Here is an 11,799-nt window from a genome sequence, read left to right as displayed (position 1 = left end):
CCTCCCTTCTCTCCTCCCCCCTCCCTTCTCTCCTCCCCCCCTCCCTTCTCTCCTCCCCCCCTCCCTTCTCTCCTCCCCCCCTCCCTTCTCTCCCTCCCCCCCTCCCTTCTCTCCTCCCCCCCTCCCTTCTCTCCTCCCCCCCCTCTCCCTTCCTCCTCCCCCCCTCCCTTCTCTCCTCCCCCCTCCCTTCTCTCCTCCCCCCCCTCCCTTCTCTCCTCCCCCCCCTCCCTTCTCTCCTCCCCCCCCCTCCCTTCTCTCCTCCCCCCCTCCCTTCTCTCCTCCCCCCCCTCTCTCTCCCCCCCCTCCCTTCTCTCTCCCCCCCTCCCTTCTCTCCTCCCCCCCTCCCTTCTCTCCTCCCCCCCTCCCTTCTCTCCTCCCCCCTCCCTTCTCTCCTCCCCCCCTCCCTTCTCTCCTACCCCCTCCCTTCTCTCCTCCCCCCCCTCCCTTCTCTCCTCCCCCACTCCCTTCTCTCCTCCCCCCCTCCCTTCTCTCCTCCCCCCCTCCCTTCTCTCCTCCCCCCCCTCCCTTCTCTCCTCCCCCCCTCCCTTCTCTCCCCCCCCCTCCCTTCTCTCCTCCCCCCCTCCCTTCTCTCCTCCCCCCCCTCCCTTCTCTCCTCCCCCCCTCCCTTCTCTCCTCCCCCCCTCCCTTCTCTCCTCCCCCCCTCCCTTCTCTCCTCCCCCCCTCCCTTCTCTCCTCCCCCCCTCCCTTCTCTCCTCCCCCCCTCCCTTCTCTCCTCCCCCCCTCCCTTCTCTCCTCCCCCCCTCCCTTCTCTCCTCCCCCCCTCCCTTCTCTCCTCCCCCCCTCCCTTCTCTCCTCCCCCCCTCCCTTCTCTCCTCCCCCCTCCCTTCTCTCCTCCCCCCTCCCTTCTCTCCTCCCCCCCTCCCTTCTCTCCTCCCCCCCTCCCTTCTCTCCTCCCCCCCTCCCTTCTCTCCTCCCCCCCTCCCTTCTCTCCTCCCCCCCTCCCTTCTCTCCTCCCCCCCTCCCTTCTCTCCTCCCCCCCTCCCTTCTCTCCTCCCCCCCTCCCTTCTCTCCTCCCCCCCTCCCTTCTCTCCTCCCCCCCCTCCCTTCTCTCCTCCCCCCCTCCCTTCTCTCCTCCCCCCCTCCCTTCTCTCCTCCCCCCCTCCCTTCTCTCCTCCCCCCCTCCCTTCTCTCCTCCCCCCCTCCCTTCCCTCCTCCCCCCCTTCTCTCCTCCCCCTCTCCCTTCTCTCCTTCCCCTCCCCCTCTCCTCCCCCCTCCCTCCTCTCTTCTGCCCCCCCTTCCCCTCCCTCTCCTCTCCCTTCCCCCTTCCCTCCCTCTTCTCTCCCCCTCCCTCCTCTCCTCCTCCCCTCCCTCCTCTCCTCCTCCCCTCCCTCCTCTCCTCCTCCCCTCCCTTCTCTCCTCCTCCCCTCCCTTCTCTCCTCCTCCCCTCCCTTCTCTCCTCCCCCCCTCCCTTCCCTCCTCCCCCTCCCTCCTCTCCTCCCCCCCCTCCCTCCTCTCCTCACCCCCTTGACCCCATAGATTGGTTACAGCACAGAAGGTGGCCATTTGGCCTGTTGAACCCGTGCGGGCTCTCTGCAAGAGCATTTCAGCTGGTCCCACTCCCCCGCCCTTTCTCCGTAGCACTGCAAATGTTTTTCCATCAGGTACTTATTCAATTCCCTTTTGAAAGCTACGATTGAATCTGCCTCCACCATCCTCTCAGGCAGTGCATTCCAGATCCTAACCACTCGCTGCATAAAAAGGTTTTTCCTCATGTCGTCTTTGGTTCTTTTGCTAATCACCTTAAATTTGTGTCCTCTGGTTCTCGATCTCGATCCTTCCGCCAACGGGAACAGTTTCTCTCTATCTATTCTGTTTAGACCCCTCATGATTTTGAACACCTCTATCAAATCTCCTCTAAATTTTCTCTGCTCGAAGGAGAACAGCCCCAGCTTCTCCAGTTTATACACGTAACTGAAGTTCCTCATCCCTGGAACCATTCTCATAAATCTTTTCTGCACCCTCTCTAAGGCCTTCACATCCTCTCTACTCACAATACTCCAGTTGTGGCCAAACCAGTATTTTATAAAGGTTCATCGTCACTTCCTTGCTTTTGTGCTCCATGCCTCTATCTGTGAAGCCATGACCCCGTATGCTTTTTAACCGCTTTCTCAACCTCCCTTGCTACCTTCAATGATTTCTGCACATACACCCCCAGTTCTTTCTGTTCATGCACCTGCTTTGGATTGTACCTTTAATTTATATTGCCTCTTCTCGTTCTTCCTACCAAAATGTATGACTTCATACTTATCTACATTAAATTTCATCTGCCACGTGTCCGCCCATTCCACCAGCCTGTCTATGTCCTCTTGAAGTCTATCACTATCCTCCTCACTGTTCACTATATTTCCAAATTTTGTTTCATCTGCAAATTTTGAAATTGTGCCCTGTACATCCACATCCAAGTCATTAATATATATCAAGAAAAGCAGTGGTCGTAGTACCAAGGGGATCCCAAGGGGTATGGCGAGAAAGCAGGAATGGGGTACTGAAGTTGAATGTTCAGCCATGAACTCATTGAATGGCGGTGCAGGCTAGAAGGGCCGAATGGCCTACTCCTGCACCTATTTTCTATGTTTTCTATGTTTCTATGTTACCTAGCTAATTTCGTATCCATGCTGCCACTGTCCTTTTTATTCTATGAGCTTCAACTTTGCTACCAAGCCTATTATGTGACCCTTTATTAAACGCCTTTTGGAAGTCCTCCTCTTTCACTTTGACTTTGGCAGCATCTTCTTACTTGGTAAAGAGACACGCAAAGTACTCATTTAGTACCTCAGCCATGCCCTCTCCCTCCATGCGTAGCTCTCCATTTTAGTCCCTAATCGGCCCCACGCCTCTTACTACCCGTTACTTGTTAACTGACCCAAGTTCTCTGGTAATGTATGAGTAAACACATTTTATTAATTTTACATTTTATTGAGCTTTCACCTGGGGACACTTTGTTATAAGCTTTCAGTTCCAAATGACAGAAAGCAATGGTAGAGTTCAGCATCTTATATTTGTGTAAAGGCAGTAAGCTTCTTGCCTCTGCAACTATAGCCACAAAAGGAACTCTGTTACAGTATTCATATATGTTAAAGTAATTTGAATGATTCATTATTAAGAACACAAGTATAGGCATGCAACATAATACAGTATTGTGTTCACTGTGCTTATAGCAACCACAGTTTTAATTACTCCAGCATTGTGTGGAACTTTTGGTTTTCAAATGTAGCATATTGTGTACACTCCTCTTAAATCTTTTCTTATCTGAATTCCCATTGTGGAATTTCTAGTTCAATATTTGTCACTGACATCCAGTGAGCACCTTGAAACACAGTTGCTGTCAGATGTATATACAAGCAAATTAAATTAACACTAAGTCAGGTAGTGAATTTTCTATGTTGAATTTCATGTAACTAATGCCTGAACAGGAATGAATATAATAATGCTATATATCATAGCTGTTGGATGTGGATGTGTTCTGTATATATTCAGCCTTTCTCAGAATTGTGATGGCAGTTTTAGTAGCAGCTGTAACTGGGGTATGGGAGCTGGAATGGGTGTGAGGAACTGCATGAGAAGATACCACATGGTTTCCCTGAGGGGTAAAAATACAATCAGTGTAGAAAATAACCATATAGATTTCAAGGTCCCAGATCTGATTCTTGTTCTGTGCTGAATTAACTGATGGCAAATGCGGTTCCTCAGTGCTCTTGTTCTAAGGAAGGGAAAGTTACGCAGGATTCCCCTCTTGGTTGTTGTCCAGTTATCTTGTCTGTAAAGTGTACACATGCACAAGTCAGGTAAGAATAGAAACAGGCTCAGCTATGATGCCTGCTGGATTTATCATTTGTCCATTTCTCACAGTCTGGGCCTACACAGGAAGAATTGTTGCTTGAGTGAGGCCTAGTGGAACTGTACTTTTATAATAGTCATAGCCCACAGAAGAGGTGAAGAGGGGATACATTTTTGGCAGTGGGGAGGTGGGGCGTGGGGGAGAAAATATCGCATGTAGTTCACATTTGGATCAGGTTTTTCTTCTCTACTTTAACAATTAGTGCTTATAGACTAGATCAGTGGTTCTCAAACTTTTTTGCTTGAAGGACCCTTTTTCAAATGGATTAGTAATCACAGATCCCCATCTAAATTATAATACTCATAATATGAAAGTGCTGCATCTAAAAAGTTTTTTAATAATGCTTGTACAAAAATAAGTATTTACTTATAGATAGACACCTGCTTCTCACACCAATTCTGGGTACTCCGCAGCAATAGATGGCCACTTTTAGCCACTTGGTGCTGGACGATTTTTAAAGTTGTCAGCAGGCTGGTCAAGGTGAGCGCACCCATGCACCTGCTTGGATGCTGTTGGAAACATGACTCACTGACATACTGTCCCTCTGGCATGTTCTATTATAGCTACACTGTGGGATTGTACATGTTTGTGTGAACAAGGTCAAGCATATGATTGAAGAGCCTCGCAGGCGCTCTGATCACGTGTCGGGAGGATGGCACAGGGTCGAGCGCCAGGGAGAGGAATCTGTTCGACCGACAGTGATCACTCGTTGCAAAGTGAGTGTGGGCCTCTGTGAGGAGGCAGGCCCAGCCGTTCAGAATAATTCGCAAGAACTAAATCAGTGTCGGTTTAATAAAGAGGAGCAGGCTTGAAATTACCTCTGGCCGCCAATGTTTCTGCTAATTTAACGGGAACGTTGCCGGCTGCCTCTGGTCGTGGACCACCATGAAAGTCTCTACGGACCCCCAGGGATCCGCATATCCCAGTTTAAAAACTGGACTAGATAACTCCAGTAGACTCAATTTCCTCTGTCCGCCCCTGGAAAAAACTCCCTGCCAATTCACTTACAACTGCACTTTCAAAATCCCAATTGGCCCTCCATTCACCATGACATTTCTGCAGCTGCTCAACCACATCCTCACCTCTACTTATGATGCCCTAGTCCCCATTAAAACCATTACTCTCTCTCACCCTGGCCGTAATCCCTGGTACAGCCCTCATCTCCAAGAGACGTAGACTTGAACGGTTATAGCGGAAATTGGTTTAACCCTTCATGGCTGGATCACATAAAGCATTATCGGATCCTGCTCTCGTCTACCAAAACTGCTCACTATTCCAGGATCACCCTGGAATGCAAAATAACCCAGGCCTTCTGTTCTCTACTGCAAACCGTCTTCTTAAACCCCTCTCTGCAGTTTCCTCCACCCTCACTTTCGACAACAAGTGCGAGGAGCTCGTAAACGTCTTTGCCACTAAGATTCAGACCATCTGATCAGCTGCATCGACCACTCCCCTTCCTTCCCCTAGCCTACCGGGCCAAACTTGCTCTATGATTTTCCCCTGCCCTATTTCTCTAGTTTTCCTCCTATCTCTCCTCATTTCCTCTCCGACCTCCTGTCCCCTCGACCCTATTCCTACTAAACTACTGACCACCTAACTTCCCTCCCTGGCTCCCATGTTAGCTGATACTGTTAATGGTTCTTTCTCCACAGGTACTGTCCTCCCTCTCCTTCAAATCTGCTGTCATCATCCCTCTCCTCAAAATAAAACAACCCTGGACCCCTCTTTCCTTGCAAACTATTGCCCCTTCTCCAATATCCCTTTCCTCTCAATTCCTTGAACGTGTTGTCGCCTTCCAAATCTGTGCCCATCTATCCCGGAACTCCATGTTTGAATCCCTCCAATCAGGTTTCCGGCCCTGCCACAGAACCAAAGCAGCTCTTCTCAAAGTCATAAATGACATCCTTTGTGACTGTGACAAAGGTAAATTATCCCTTCTCCTCCTTCACAACCTTTCTGCAGCCATTGACATGGTTGACTACAACACCTTCCTCTAACATCTCTCCACCATCATCCAGCTGGGCGGGACTGCACTCGCCTGCTTCCATTCTTATCTATCTAATTGTAGCCAGAGAATCACATGCAGTGGCTTCCTTTCCTGCTCCTGCACTATTACCTCTGGTGTCCTCCAAGGATATATTCTTGGCCCCCTCCTATTTCTCATCTATATACTGTCCCTCGGCAACATCATCCAAAAGCACAGCGTCAGTTTCCACGTACGCTGACGACACCCAGCTCTACCCCACCACCACTTCTCTTGACCACACTATTGTATCTAAATTGTCAGACTGTTTGTCTGATATCCAGTGCTGGATGAGCAGAAATTTACTCCAACTAAATATTGGGAAGACTGAAGCCAATGTCTTCGGACTCCGCTGCAAACTCCGTTTCTTAGCCACCGACTCCATCCTTCTCCATGACAACTTGTTGATGCTGAACCAGATTGTCCTCAACCTTGGTGTTATATTTAACCGCGAGATGAGCTTCCAACCACATATACACGGCATCACTAAGACTGCCTATTTCTGCCCGACTCCGTCCCTGTCTCAGCTCATCTGTTGCCGAAACCCTCATCCATGCCTTTGTTACCTCTAGACTTGACTATTCCAATGCAGTCCTGGCTGGCCTCCCTGTTCTACCCTCGTTAACTGGAAGTCATCCAAAACCCTGCTGTCTGTATCCTAACTCGCACCAAGTCCTGTTCACCCATCACCCCTGTGTTTACTGACCCACATTGACTCCCGTTTAAGCAACGCCTCAATTTTAAAATTTTTAATCCTGTTTTCAAATCCATCCATTTTCTCACCCCACAATATCTCTGTAATTGCCTCCAGCCCCACAACCCTCCGAGATATCTGCATTCCTCTAATTCTGACCTCTTAAGCAACCCTGATTTCAATTGCTTCACCATTGGTGGCTGTGCCTTCGGGTGTCAAGGCCCTAAGCTCTGGAATTTACTCCCTAAACCTCTCCGCTTCTCTGCACTTCTTTCCTCAAAGACACTCCTCAAAACCTATCTCTTTGATCAATCTTTTGGTCATCTGCCCTGATATCTCCTTATGTGGATCACTGTTAAATTGTGTTTGGTAACGCTCCTGTGAAGCGCCTTGGGATGTTTTACGTTAAAGGCACTGTATAAAATACAAGTTGTTATTGTTGTAAATCATAGAAATCTCCAATTCATTGAAATCCTTAGGCCCACGTTCCCCCCTAAGGTGTGCGCACACCGATCCAGAAGTCCGCGCGGGCCTCTCACCAGCTGTTGGCGCTGGTAAAGATATCGCGCCTGTGTGGCTTGTGCAGCACATTTAAAGGGACCGTGCAAGAAAAAAAATGAGAGGTAACATTGCTTGGGTCCCCTTCCGAAAACCTTATAACATTGAATGCTGGCCCTAACAGGCTGCCACAGCGTTCAATTAGGACAAAAAGTGGAAAATGTTAGAGGTTGTATTTTCCTCACTTTAATTTAATTGGTGTTTTTGGCTGATCAGGTCCACCACTGGTGAATGGAGGAGGCGGGATGTGACTGAGCTGATCCACGCACAAGCTTCTGTTCACAACCACTCCAGATCTGCTGAAAAATTGGTGGAGGATGGACTGAGCGTCTAGGCCAAAATTGAATTTTTAAACAGAACAACTGGTTGACAAACAACTAGTTGTGTTGGAGCAGGTTAGATTCAGAGAGCACCTTAGCAACAGTGAGAGCATTATAATAGAATTTAAGGTTAGGCTTAATGTACAAGAGAATGAGTATAAAGAAGTACTCATCTTTAGAAAGGCGGATCTTATGGGAATGAATGGTAGAACTATGGAAACTGAACTGAATAGCAGTGTATGAGGGGTAGAAAACATGGAGGAAAAGTATTTCCAAACATGATGCACAGTACACAGAATACATAGCAGATACATACCATAAGGAAAGAGGAATATTATAGGAATAAAAAAATGATGTGGACAACAATGAAAGTAATGCCAGGGATAATGGATAATAAAAGAGTGTTCCTAAAGTATAAAGTTACAGGTAGCATAGTGGACCACGGCAAATATAAAACTAAGGTAAAGTAGCTTAAGATACTGGTAAGGAGAGATAATTTTAGACGGATTAACTTTACATCGATTATGTCTAGAAATGTATTTAAAAGAGCCCAAGAGTGACATGATATCAAGTTAAAGGTATAGCAAATATACTAAATTAATTCTTCTATCTGTTCTTGGGGGAGACCAAGGGCAGTCCGTTGAGCACAGTTGAAATTCTGGGTGTGGGGGTGGAGGTGGGAGGGTTTCAGAGGAAGTACTCAATGACATAGAGGCAGAAATTACATAGCGCCCCATTTGGGGGTGGTAGCAGCGAGGCGGGATTTCCTGCGGCAGATGTGAAAGTCCCACCCTGCTCGCGATATTGGGGTTACTGTCCCGAGAGTAAATGGAGCGCAAAATAACACGCTCCACTTGCTCTGTGGGGCGGAAATAATTGGAGAGGGACGCAGCGCTACGCGATGGGACTCATAGGGTTGCCGCGTAGAAGGGGCCCTCCCCTTCATTAAAGGGAAGGGCCAAGCTGCCTACCTGGACCACTGGAGAGCATGGTGCCGTGGCATCAGCCCGGCACTCGAGCAGAGTGCCACGCTGCAAGATTGCAGTATGGTCCACACGATACATGCTGCAACGGGCTGCGACTGGTAAGTCGGACAATTTTTTTTTAAAGTGCCACCTCCCCTTTAAATTTTGCCCCGCGAGCAACCTGCAGCCCAGTATGCGCCCCCTGAAGCTGTCGCTGGTGTCGCCCATGCAGCTTCAGAGGACGCTTGCGAATTTTTGCTCCAGGACTAAAACGGGTAATTGCTCACGGTGATGACATTGTCTTCAGTGACAGGGAGCGCTACTAGTTACTGCCGCCAAACTCGCGTGGAATGTAGAGGTAACCGTTAGCGGCACCGTGTTTGAACAGTTGTTTGTGGCCTGTTAACGTCCCTCCTCCCAGGGACGCTAACGGGAGGTGCAAACAACCCGAATTTCTCCCCCATAGAAATTTCAGATAAGTTGGTTACTGGTAGACTAACAAAGTTAAAGCTACCAAATTTGAATGGACTTCATATAAGGGTACTTAACAAATTGACTGGCATAATCAATCTGGCCTTTGCCAGTATCTTTACGGAATGTTTAGGAATGGGCAGTGCCTAAGGGCTGGAGAGTAGCTAACAATAAGAACATCAACTTGCATTTATATAGAGCCATTACCGTAGAAAAACATGCAAGACACTTCCCAGTAGCATAATGAGACAAAAATCAACAATGATGCAAAAAAGAGTGGGAGGACTAAAAGGGTGGTCAAAGAGGTGTGTTTTAAGGACGTTGTTAAAGGAGGAGAGGGAGTTGAAGAGCTGGTGAGATTTAGGGAGGAAGTTCCAGAATGTAGGACCTAGGTGGCTGAAGGCATAGCCGGCAATGGCGAGGCAAAGGAATTCTGGGATGCACAGGAGGCCAGAGTTGGTGGAAAGCAGAGTTCTGGGACTCTGGAGGAGGAAGGGAAGAGTCCATAATGGGATTTGAACACATATGAGAATTATAAATCTGAGGCATTGGGAGCCAATGTAGGTCAGTAAGTATAAAGGAGATGGGTGAATGAGAATTGGGCCGAATTCTTACCAGCCCTCCGAGTGCGAGTTTGGAGGTGGGCCCGCAGTAAAAATGGCCGTGATTGACAGCGGGGCGAAGACGGCTCTGAGCCCACCTCCTTGTAAATTTCCTAAGTGCCTCTGCCTTGCTTTGCAGACTCGGCACTAAGTGGCATGTCAGGCAAATGAGATAGCTAAAAAGCTATTTAAGCAGCATTTTACCAGGTCATAACCTTTTTACAAGTTTTTTACGAGGTTCCCATCCCTTGGGGATCACGTCAGGTAAGTGTGTCGGGTTCTCAACAACTCTGGAATGGTTTGACTAGTTGACAGTGGCAGAGGTGGTATAAAAGCTACCATTTCACAGCTGTTTAATTACGAATCTTAGAAGTGGGAGCCTTCAGGGTTTGGAATACACTTTTCAGCTTTATGGAGGTTGGAAGTGTTTGCAGTGATCTCTCTATCCAGTGTCACCTCCTTGGAGCAACCTCTTTCACCATTGACATATTTGTCATCTCAACTTCAGCTGCCATCTATTCCATCAGTATCGGTGCCCTTGGAAAAATCTCACCATGGGTCTCAGAATCCCACCACGATCAGACCCAACACCAACATCGCTAGGCACATCAACATCACTAGGCACACCAGCATCATCAACAACACCACCAACCTTCTCTGCAATCACCTGATGCTGCACAGGACTGAGGGCATCAGCACCCAACCACATTACTGCCCAAGACGCCAGGGATGGCCTCACCATGGACAGATTTATTTCACTTGATGCTGTACACCCTGGCTGCCACATGATGTTCTAGGTTGGCACCACCCCACACCAACACCATAAAGCATCCCAACAATGCCCAAGACATTCCTTTCACACTCATCACTATTGGGTGGGCGGGGGTTACCTTTATGTCTCACCATTCACTACAACTCACTAAGCCACTTCTGAAGGTGCACACAGATCTGTCCAAGAAGGCAGAGTGTTGAAAATAAAGATTTCAATGTTTGACAACACATTAGCGGAAACTTTACATCAGCATTGGCGATAACACCCAAGTGCCTACCCTTGTGTGTTGTTAATTGGTATGACTGGAAAAGGATGAGGGTGAGTGTGAGGGTTGGATAGTGAGATGGGGAAGTAATAATGTAGATAGAGAGGAATGGGTGGAGGTGCAAGGTAAGTTGGTGTGAGTAAGGATGTGTAGGAGTAGGGTAGGGAAGGCAGAGTGATGGGGATGCGATGAGTGGCACAGCAGGATGAGGTTGACTGTGGCTTTGTAGTAACATTTCATGATCCACTGAGATCATTGAAAGGTTTGTGCCACTGCAGCCAGGTCCTCCTGACAACATCCCTCCTTGTGCCCTCCTGTACAATGTGCAACCAGGCTGTGTTGGTGTCCTGGGGAGGTCTCCTCAGCCCACTGGAAGGGAAGAGAACCTCCCTGCATGTTCTGACTCCCTCCATAAGCATCTGGGGGAGTGATGAGAGAGCTTGGGTGCAGCCGTGCACCTTTGTTCAGTGCTTGTCAGTGTTTGCAGCAGCTCAATGCTGCAGAATACTGACAGCACAACTGTCAAAATATATGTGGGCATGGTCCCTTTAAGGAAACCAACTGATGACGCATCAGCAGATGATGTCATCAGACCTGCTTCCTTTTAATTGGCCGGGAACCTCGTAGGGCGGGCTTAACGAGCCCAATATAGGGAAAGTCGTGGGGGAAGCTGACATGGCGCCAGCAACGGGGTTGCAGCCCGCCTCGGATGTCGCCCACCTTAGTAGGGAAAATCAAGCCCCGGTGTGGGATAGGATATGAACAGCAAGAGTTTTGTTCAAGCTGAAGTTTATAGAGAGTGGAGGATGGGAGGCTGGCCAGCAGGGCATTGAAATAGTCGTTTCTGAATAACAATCTTTAAAATGAGGCATTGGGACAACCCAGGAAAATACAGGACAGTGAATCTAATAGCTGTTGTGGGTAAAATATTAGAATGCATCCTGAAAAGAGAAAATGAAAACAACAACTTGTATTTATATAGCATCTTTAACGTAGTGAAACGTTCCAAGTATTGAGAGATAAAACAATTTGACACCGAGCTGCATAAGTAGAAATTACCGCAGGAAAGAGATAGGTTTTAAGGAGTGTCTAGAAGGAGTAAAGGGAGGTAGAGAGGCAGAGAAGTTTAGGCAGGGAGTTCCAGAGCTTGGAGCCTACGCAACAGAAGGCAAAAAAACTAGATAGGCAAGTGGGAGTTCTTTTGAGGAAATGATGGACCTTGTTTACAGTGGAAATTTTGTGGATGCCATGGGGCCGAAAATGCCCCCCT

The 11,799-nt window shown here is 48.4% G+C and overlaps 1 protein-coding gene across 6 annotated transcripts in view; it reads left to right on the top strand.

The window, feature by feature from the left end:
* ccdc181 (coiled-coil domain containing 181) overlaps positions 1–11,799 on the top strand; it is a 69,647-nt gene that overhangs the window by 22,361 nt on the left and 35,487 nt on the right. The window contains exon 1 of one of the 6 annotated variants that reach the window (XM_070892940.1): positions 3,344–3,387. The exons of the other annotated variants lie outside the window; for them this stretch is intronic. The gene's annotated coding sequence lies outside the window, so the exon portion shown is untranslated. Of the gene's footprint in view, positions 1–3,343; positions 3,388–11,799 lie in introns of those variants that run through there. 6 annotated transcript variants of the gene reach the window in all.

The sequence above is a fragment of the Pristiophorus japonicus genome, chromosome 11 (assembly GCF_044704955.1).
Source record: "Pristiophorus japonicus isolate sPriJap1 chromosome 11, sPriJap1.hap1, whole genome shotgun sequence".
Classification (NCBI taxonomy): domain Eukaryota; kingdom Metazoa; phylum Chordata; class Chondrichthyes; family Pristiophoridae; genus Pristiophorus; species Pristiophorus japonicus.
This window is presented reverse-complemented; position numbering and strand designations above follow the sequence as displayed.